Consider the following 9,730-nt stretch of genomic DNA (forward strand, 5'->3'; position numbering starts at 1 on the left):
ATTACATGCAATTTGTAATATATGATTTTTATTTGCCTGACCATAAAAAATAAAAAAAAGGAGAAATAGACGAAAAAAATAGGTAGAAGGATAAATAAAGCATTCGTAGAGCAACAGGATCATTTTGTATCGCGGCTCTTATTTTTTTTTCACAAGACTTAAGACATGTATAGATATGTACTTAACATATTTTAGTAATATATCATAATATGTAAGCGAAGATGATGGTTTGATGGGTTATTGGCGATGATGGGTTCTCAACAACGATGGATTGATCTTGCTATCAATGTCAAAGAGACAATTGCTCGCTCCTCTCTCTGTCTCTCAAGCGTCCGTGGAACGAAATGAAGGGGCAGGTTTAGGGTTTCAGAAAAGTCTCTCTGTGTGTGTATATACTTAATCTAATTTAGTAATAAATCAAAATATATAAGGACAATTTAGTAAAATTACACCACAATCGGCAACGGGTTTTTTAAAATAGCCCCCATCCCCATCCCCATTTTTGTCATCCCTAATGTTTCGTTTGGTAAGAAGGAAGAAAGAGAGGGTGGATGGAAGATAGGAAGGAATAAATAAATTTCCTTTATTTGATAGAAAGGAGACATGGAGAGAAGAAAAAAGATAATGGATGAGTCATCTTTCCTCCTTCACAAATTTTTATCCTTTCGAATATGGGCTGAAAACACAAACAAAGAAAGATAAGACTATTATAAATATTTCTAAATTACAAAACTTTCTTTATAATTAGTATTTTCTCTTTTTTTCTTTCGTAACAACCAAAATAGGGTATTGTTTTATTCTCTTCTCTTGCATCCAATTAAACAAAAAGAGGAAATGACACAATTTCTTCCGTAGGGATGTATGTTTCATTTATCTCTCTTCCATCCAATTTTTTTTTGAGTTAAAGGGTAAGCTTGTATTAAGAAGGGAAAAGAATGTACATGGAGGTCCCAATAAGACAAAACAAGGCAGGAACCAAAAAGCAACACTAAAACTCAAGCCAAACAAAGTAACAAGCTAAACAGCAGCTTAGACCCGATTAAACACTTAAAAAGAGTGAGTGTGAGTGTGCCAGCTGACTCACAACACAAACCACAACTACTAGCTAGACAACAGAAGCTTGGGACCAAACAGTGTCAAAGAATAAGTGTGCCTCACAACACTAACCACAGATGGACACCCCTTTGAGCCGTGACAGATGCATTAATTAGTCAAATGCAAGAGCTTGAGCATTTGCAAAGCAGCAACCTTCACTTAATAGCCTCTGCAGTTCCTCAACTTTACCAATTTTCCTCAAGTCTGTTGATCGTTTTAGGATGATTGAAGCAAGCCTTCCTCTAATACACTTCCTTATCTGGTTACTTATAGAGGTAGTGGATGATGATGAATTTCTGAAAGCCCTATTGTTCCTCTCCATCCTATCAAACGGAGCATAAGTGTAGGACATCTATTCTGTACCAATAATGCATAACACACTGTATCGTAATGCAATAGCTACATTACATACCAAATGCAACAATTACATCATACGTGATGCAAAATTGTTTTGTTAGTAATGAAACAACACATGAAAAATACAGGATAAAAGTGGCAAATTCTTACTTGAGAGATAGATAGTGATACAATTTGTTATTTATTGGAGGGAAAGGACCACTATCATTTTACTACTATACCAACACTTCAAACAATATATATAAATTTGTATTGAGTAACCAGATTTCTTCCTAGAATATCATAGTTATCAGAATTTTTTTGAGTCTCTCTGTACTACTGTAATAAACTTTGGATTAAAGTGTGCAAAGCCTTAATAATGAGACAAGAGTTGTTAGAAGATGGCATGTCATGTTAGACTACGTGTAGACTGAGGAGTGATGTTTTAGTTAGGGTTAGACGCCGACCATAGAATGGATCGAAAGGGTTTGTAAATTTGTTCCCACACACTTAAAAAACACCTTTAATTTGTTGTTATTATTATTATTATCATGCTCATGCCTAATCCATCTGACTCCTCACTTTGACCTAATCGCCTTAATTATTGTCTTCTTCTCTTTTCGTTACCTGTTCAATCCTTTGTTTTCATTCTTAAAGCAACTGCCTTCCTGCTACTACTTCCTATTGTCAAATACCAACCACGATTCCCATCAACTCTGTATTTTTCCATATCAAATTTCATTATTTATTTATTTATTATTATTTTTTTAAAAAAAATCTCCATGAGCACAAATGAGCTGAACTAATTAAAGATTTTTAGTCACGTAACTCACGTTCATTTTGTTCATACAAAGACTTAAAAACACTTTCTACCTGACAAAACACTTTACAAATCATTATTCCCTCAGACTAATGCATATATAATCTCATTTTTTATTTTTATGTTTTTTTGAAAGTTAAATTTTAATTTATAAATATATATATACATATAATCTAATTTTTAAGTACATGGTACTTGTATGTAAGTAAGAAAATAGTTGCTTAGCATTATGGTTAAAAAAATGTGTAGAGGGTAAACATCAATCAATTTTTGGTTTAAGCATGGATTATGATTGCTACTGATGAGAGGCGGCGCCAACCCTAAAACCGGCCACCATGTCGTTTCAAGACTTCTTAACGCTAATTTAACATTATTATCCTTAAAAATTTCATGGATAGGGATGGCACCAAAAGGCCACCAACCCTGACCCATCATGCTGTGTGACTTATCGCACAAAATTAGTTATTTATCGCTGTTTCGTTTTTTTCTTTTTCTTTTTTGTGGTCAATTTAGATTCTCAGATTACACGCAACCCACCAATGCATGCAATCATATTCGAACCAAATGTATCAAGTTATTTCAGTGTCTCTCCACTAACCTGACCATTTGAGTAAGCTCATGCCGGACTCAAAGTTGAATATTTCGTCCGGAAAAAATATATATATTTCATCAGAAAACTATAAAAAAAAAAAAAAAAAATTATTTTAAAAATATAAGGTCATTGGATCATTGACGAGAATTTTGTTCATACTAAAAAAAATATTCATTATTTATAAAATCTGGAGTCTGGACTAAAGATTTCACGAGACTTATTTTTCTTTAGAACATAAAAGTAGGACTTATTAGAAAATTTTCCTTTAATTTTCCTAGAAAAAAACAAACATTAGAAAGGGTTTTTTGACATAGTAAATATATACTCACGCATCTACAAATTTATGTAGATATTTTGAGGCATATAATTTTCTATACCTTCCATCAAAATTGTCGAATCTATTAGCTAAGAAATTTTTCGTTGCAAAGATGACGTGGTACAACGACTGGTTAAAAACACTCCACTAAAACACATATATCAACATTTTAGTTCTATTGTACGTCCTATTAGTTTAAGATATAAAATGCACATTCACAAGAAGTCACAATATATAATTTACATAATTAAACTATTTCCCACCGTAGCTTATCTAAGAATGACAAGATTTTGCAAGCCCCCATCCCATTTTAAATCTTACCTTATCATCCCTCAACTCCACCAGTTATATGGTTAATTGAGAAAGAAATGCTCTTCTTCTTTTTTTCTTTTTCTTTTTGATATTTTTCCGACTAAAAAAAGAAGGAATAAAGAGAATTTTTCATGTCCCACAAATCATTTAAAGAGAAAGCAATAGCGAATCCCACTATTTTCTGTCCCATATCCTCAATTGCTTTTGTCTACAAAGAAAGTTATTAATTAATTAAAGTCTTTCTTCCAATTATATTAATATTCTTTTTTAATTATTTAAGTTGTCCTTTTTTGGAATGATTTGAGATGGCATGAATCATGAATGAAACGGATTAGCCACTTGCAAGTTGCATTTGTTATATTTTTTCTTTACATTCAGTTGTCGTATGTATATATGTGTGTGTACATATATATATAATAAATAAACAGAATTATTCTCTTATTTTTTGGTGTGTAAGAAAATGCATGCACACCTGAAGTACTAACCGTCATATTCTATTTGACAGTTAAAAAGGTAGTTTATATTTTTATATCTAACGGTGATAATTTAATTCGTGTATAAATTTCTTATATATCTTTGAGCAGATGAACAGTCCTATACATATAAATATTCTCAAAAACTAAAATATGTTTTTGTAGAACAATGTAAACCTATGCTCCTCCACCACACCAACCTCAATCAGCTAGCTGATTAAGGCGAGAAACGAGAGGATTGATACTCCACCAAATCCACATCTTAAACCTTATCTTTTTCTTAAGCCAATCCTCCAAAAAAGGTACTGTACATTTGTTTACATGACATGACAAAATACAAAATTCACACCTTAGCCACAACAAACATGGGACATGATTGATTGCTACTTATAGATAATTTACCACCTCCAACCTGTGGAATCTATAATTACAAAAGTAGCCTTGGTCAATATGAAGTTCACTTACAATGCACGTAAAGGCAAACTGGTATTTGTCGGGGACTAGGAGGCAAAAGGTATCCTCCTCTTGCTTGCACGGCCAAGTAGTGAGTCTGACGAGATATATTGAAGCGGAATTGCCAAGAAAACCCTTATAGTCTGTACATGTTATAGTCGTATATTTGGCATTTTTTAAAAATTTGAAGACTTGGGTTGGTTATTCACAATGAAGTGGAAGCTGTAGTGTTTTCTAATACCATTACATTTATTTCATGACATTTATATTTATTTATTTCAGACTCGAATTCAAGATTTCTTTTTAAAAAATATGAATCTAATATCATTAGGTTACTGGTTCATTAATAACGCGTATATTTAAAGAGTGAAACGCTGCTATAACAATAGAATAGCCGAGATAGTTGATTCTAGGTACTTTCGGCTTGGACCTCGTGAAAGAAATTGAGATATAAGTGTGAAGTATATTACTTGATTATCAATCAGTGCTTTCTCTTTCGTCCTTGCGAACGAAATAGCGAGATAGATGAGTGTATTTGGAGAGAAGAGATAAGTGTGTGTGTGTGTGTGTGAGAGAGAGAGAGAGAGAGAGTGAGGGGCTTACATTTACAACATATTGTAGAGACAGCATGAAAGGAAGGAAGGACAAAAGCGTGAAATTACAAACACAGGCGTGCTTTGACGTGCAAGTTTCAGGGTGGGCAAAAAGCAATGCAAAATGATCTGCATGAGTGAGGTAGAGAAGGGTCAAACATCAGTCAATCTATTGCTACTTTTTAAGAGGAGCAAGTCACGTGCAATCATTGAGATCATACGTTAGATATCCTACGGTTCAAGTAATATACCTAACATAAATTCATTGTAAATTGTAAATTTCTAGTAATTGTGAATTAATCTCATTTTAATTAAATAATATAAATTGGCTTAAAAAGGAATTAAAGAAATTAAAATTGGCTTGGATCACACTCGATTAATGGGTGCACACCATCACGTGCGCATATGTATATCAAGTTACGAGGATATGTATACCCACCAGCAAATGGAAAATGCGTTAAGCAACATACTTTTTATTTTGTCTCACCCTTAAATACCCTATCTAGTCCATACCTAAATTAGATCCCGACATGAGGAATAAGGAATAGGATTTATACACTTTCACTTTTACGCAACCCAGTTCCTTGACTTGTTCTCAATTGACCTTTAACTTGTATTGGCAAACTCTGTTTTCTATACTTTTAACTAATATACATACATAGATATACATAATATATATATAGATGTTGTGTTTGCATGAATTTTGTGTAATGGCCCGGCACGACCCAATTGTAATGGCTGTATTTTTTATATTTTAATTTATACATTAATTTTAAAAAAATTTATAAAGATATTCCCACTAAAACTACAATGTGCCCGACTAAATTCTTTTTTTTTTTTTTTTTTTGCATTTTATATTTTAAATTTTTAAGAATTTATGAAAATTCCCCCACTAAAATTACAATGCGGCCACTTTGATTTTTTTTTTTTTTTATATATTTTACATTTTTTTAAATATATGAAAAAATCCAATTGAAATTATAAAAATAGAACCAATATATAAGTTTGCCTCCACAAATTAAATTACAATGCGGCCCCTTTGATTTTTTTTTTTTTATTTTACATTTTTTTAAATATATGAAAAAATCCATGAAATTATAAAAATAGAACCGTATATAAGTTTGCCTCCACAAATTAAAAGTCGCTTCCCCCCCCCCCCCCCCCACCCAAAAAAAATAAAATAAAATATTTAGGTCCGCCACTGGTAACGACTATTGTGAATTCAAATTTTCTAAGATTCGTGTGTCAACATGTAAAATGCAATATTGGTTGTGCAAAGTCTTAATTAATACAAATAATATTGGGTGAGTCGAGCATACCATATCATTGGTATGTATGTTTATTGAATCAAAGTATATCATTTACAAAGTGAGATCCATCTCATGTATTTTGATTGAGTGATCATGCTAATAACATAATATGATGATCTTATGTGACATTATAAATATATATGGTGTTGTCACGATTAGCCGGAGAAAAATTAGTACATAGTTCCAAGATTATTGGTCCACCATCGGACACATTCATTTTCACAATTGTGTCCCTGTCTTAGTGTTTGTATCATATTATAATTATGTACATATTCTTATTTTACAAGACCATTGATAATACCACATCAACAAATTGAGGTAATATAAATTCTTTTTTCTTCTTTACAACTCTTTCTTAACAATTATTAATTCAAACTTCTAAAATATTATTTCCAAAAGCTGTAAGAATAGAAATAAATAAATTTTCACAAAGTCACAGAACAATTTAAAGCATATTGCGTCATTCATCCCTATTTTGTGACAACTACCCTTGGAAGCATGCTTAAGTCATGCATCGATAATATCATTTTTAGATTTGTATATTTTGTACATGTATATATAGTTGTTACACACACAAATAATGTGGATACACACATAGATGTCATATGTGGGTAAATTAATTAAACAAAGGTTGCTACAGATTGATCAACACACAAGTAAAGTACTGTACAGGGCATTCTAAATTAAGTACCACATGAATTTACACTTGAAATATACTCCAAGATAGAACTAGCACATGGTAAAGTGAAAATTAATTTACCGGATTAATTTAATTAAGTTGGAGTTTATGGTGTTTAATTAATTATGTCCTTTCATTTGTGGGTGGCGTTGATAGATGATGATACCTGAGAGACAAAGCCATCGAGTAACATGGTAAAAGAGTAATCTTGCATTTTGCATGTGTATACATATATATTTAGCTAGTCATCTTCCCGCCCTTTTTTTTAACGTGCGATCTAATTGATGGGTGACATCGTCTTGTTTCTCAATGCATGCTCCTCCAAGTTATTGCATAGTTAATATTTAATTTATTATCTTTCTTTGATAAATTAAATGAATTAAGCTTATGTTGGGTAATCGTGATTTAAGTTTACTTTACATTTAGCCTTGCTTACGCACACCTTATATGCGTTTATTATACATTTAAATATACCAATTATTGATTAATTTTTAAAAAACATTTGAATAATTTTCTAATATTTTTAGAAACTAATCTAATTATTACTTAACAAGAAAAAAAAAAAATCCAAATGCTAAGAAGATTTTAACCATGTTTGAATGGTTAAACAAAAAAGATAAAAGCAAATCTTGGCAAAAAAAAGAAAAAGAAATTTTTAATAAACAAATCATTATTTGGACAAAAATTATAATAACAAAAAATTAGTTACAATTTAAGAAGGTTATAAATAGAAGATTGGGAGGTTTAAAAGTTATGTGAAAAATAAAGTTAAAAAAGTAGTATTAAATGATCTTATTGAACCACAAAAATGTAGTCCCAATGATATTTCTTAATATCGTAAAATGAGATGTTAGGGTTCAAGTTTCCAAATAATAAGAAAACATTCACTTACCTTCTTTCTAAAAATTTTAAATAAAACAATTCATTATTAGCACGATAAATAAAATGATTTGTAAAATTGCCTGTGTAATATTTTTAAGAGAACTTTCTCATCAGAAGTGTTGTTAGTTTTTCACATTCAAACAATAGATTAAATGAAATACTAAATAATTTATATAATTTTTCACAAATTTTAAGAAATTGTCTAGATCTAATAATTGATAAGGAAAAGTTTATAATTCTCATCATGAAAGAGTCCTTTTCTCAATACTTGCCGCGTTTCCGTCAAATAGCTACCCAATTCCGATGTCCCACCAACTTGCATAATGTAAAATGTATTAATAGCATATTCATAAATTTTCTGTAGAGTCCCAAAAACTTTTCCTTTTCTCAGGATCGTTGGTTTTGGAAACAAATTTAATATATTTTTCAATTATATTAGAAAGTGAGAGAAAGATTAATTGAGGAATCATTGAACAAGACTAAAAGCCATCCGACACCTAAGAGACGACAAATGATTCGAACACAATCAGAAGAAAGGTCTTTTTCTTGAAGATAAATATACATACATACATACATACATACATATATATAGAGGAAAGAAAATAGTCGTACGTCTTTGACTCTAAGGAGAGATGACATATTGAAGTGAAACTCCTCCCCTCCTTTTAAGTTAAGGAACCAAGTTAACCAACTACCAAAATAAATATTAATGTCTACATTTTTTTTCATGTAAACGTGGTCGACAAAATTAAATTAATATATGATGACAAAATCTATAGCTAAATAATATCAGTTAGTGTCAAAATCATGTGCTCTAGTGTATGCCGACCAAACATAATATTTTCGTTGACATGTTCGTTTTGAACAACATCATGAAAGTTCATTAATTAAGAAATGCTGGCATGTCTATCTGCTATTGGTGACAACATTAGTTTGATAACTTAATAATTGCAATACCTGATTAATTTGTTATTAATACTTGCTTTAAGATCATTTTTCTTTTCCTCCAAGAGTATATATACAAGTAGTAGGTATAACATGTACATTGTCTATGAAAACGGTTAAAGTTTTATTTTATTTTATTTTTTCGGGGTAATTAAAACGTTATAGTTGTATATTACGAAAAAATAATGTCTTATCTCTCTCTTTGTTCAGTAGATAGTAAAAATAAATAAATATACAAAATTAGAATATTATTCTATTAGTTTTGCTTAAAAATTATGGATGGTGTGAGAAACTCAAACACACGGCAAGTTATTCAAAAATTTAGGACATGTTTAGCTTGTAATTCTGAAAATAGTTTTTTAGAAACTTATAAAATCGAAAACAGTTTTCAGATAACAATAAAATACTACTCTATAAAAATTGGTCTTTTTTTATAGTTGAGTTTTCATAAAACCGTTTTTTAGAAAACTAAACTAAGAATTTTTTGTACAATTTTATATTTTCAGTTTTCTGAAGAAAAAAAAAAAAAAATTGTTTTTATAGTTACAAACCAAGCAGGCCTTAACAATCTTATTTCTGCAATATGCTAAATGTTAAAAAAATAAAATTCCTTGTATTACACGTAACTAATCAATTATTCTCTCTGTCCCAAAAAAGATGTTCTGTTTGTGAGTCACGGTTTTCCAAACAGGATATCTAATTTGGGATGAAGGTAGTATAAAATTTATATTTTATAGAATTTTATAGATAAAGTCTTCCGATCTTAATTACCGACTCTTTCTACGAATACAACGTGGTTGGATCACGTTGAAACTCTTAAAAAAATCTCGTAAACATTTCTTTCTCTTCGACTTATTTTCAATCACGTTGTATTCGGAGGAGGAGTCAACAATTGAAGTCGAAAGACCTATCATTATTCTTTTT

The sequence above is a fragment of the Cornus florida genome, unplaced genomic scaffold, assembly GCF_030987335.1.
Source record: "Cornus florida cultivar Cherokee Brave unplaced genomic scaffold, ASM3098733v1 CherokeeBrave_3.0.0_Hap2_Chr10, whole genome shotgun sequence".
Lineage (NCBI taxonomy): Eukaryota > Viridiplantae > Streptophyta > Magnoliopsida > Cornales > Cornaceae > Cornus > Cornus florida.